The sequence below is a fragment of the Nicotiana tabacum genome, chromosome 22 (assembly GCF_000715075.1).
Source record: "Nicotiana tabacum cultivar K326 chromosome 22, ASM71507v2, whole genome shotgun sequence".
Lineage (NCBI taxonomy): Eukaryota > Viridiplantae > Streptophyta > Magnoliopsida > Solanales > Solanaceae > Nicotiana > Nicotiana tabacum.
The window spans coordinates 38,840,647-38,841,468 of record NC_134101.1 but is presented as its reverse complement, the minus strand read 5'-3'; the positions used below and the strand labels follow the sequence as shown (position 1 = coordinate 38,841,468).

At 42.9% G+C, this 822-nt stretch overlaps 1 non-coding gene across 1 annotated transcript; it reads right to left on the bottom strand.

Moving 5' to 3' along the window:
- Positions 1-474: 474 nt before the first annotated feature.
- On the bottom strand, positions 475-581 carry LOC142176818 (small nucleolar RNA R71). Its single transcript, XR_012705626.1, has one exon. It is a non-coding gene; the product is annotated as a small nucleolar RNA R71 (small nucleolar RNA).
- Positions 582-822: the final 241 nt, after the last annotated feature.

The window sequence follows — 822 nt, the reverse complement described above, 5'->3', positions numbered from 1 at the left end:
TCAACAGAACAAATCGAACCAGACATGGATGACAGAATAGAAAATCCAAACAATAGAAACAATGCGAATGACTCGAACAATCAGGGTGTGGTGCCTCTTGTGCCAGAAGCAACATTGTATGATTGGGCACAACCCACCATCGAAAATCTGGCAACCGCAATTGCAGTCCCTCAGATACAAGCAGAATCATTTCAAATTACAAACAACATGCTACATTTGTTGCAGAACAAAGGACTGTTCTCAGGGTCTTACAGTAAAGATCCTCAGCAGCATCTGAAAAATTTCCTGTCGATATGTGTCACGCAAAGGCAACCTAATGTGACACTGAAATTCATAAAGCTGTTATTGTTTCCATTCTCGGTGACGGGAGAGGCTCAGACTTGGCTTAATTCACTCCCCATAAACTCTATCACTACTTGGGAGGAATTGGTCAAGCAATTTTTGAACAAGTTCTACACACCCAATAAGACTGCCAAACAAATTGATGAGATATTGAGCTTCTGGCAGAGACCAACAGAAACACTACAAGAAATGTGGGAGAGGTTCAAGGGTATGCTGGTTAAGTGTCCACATCATGGCATTCCAGATCAGATGTTGGGGCAGAGGTTCTACATGGGATTGGCAGACAGCTTAAAGGCCAATGTTGATGCTTCAGCAGGTGGAGCATTTTTGAGCAAATCATTCAGAGAATGCAAGATCCTACTTGATGCTCAAAACTCAGGATAGATGACAAGAGACTCTACGATCACTCATGTCATTCACTCAGTGGCTTTGGACCCAAACAACTCCATAGCCGAAAATACGGCCACTCTGATGACACAA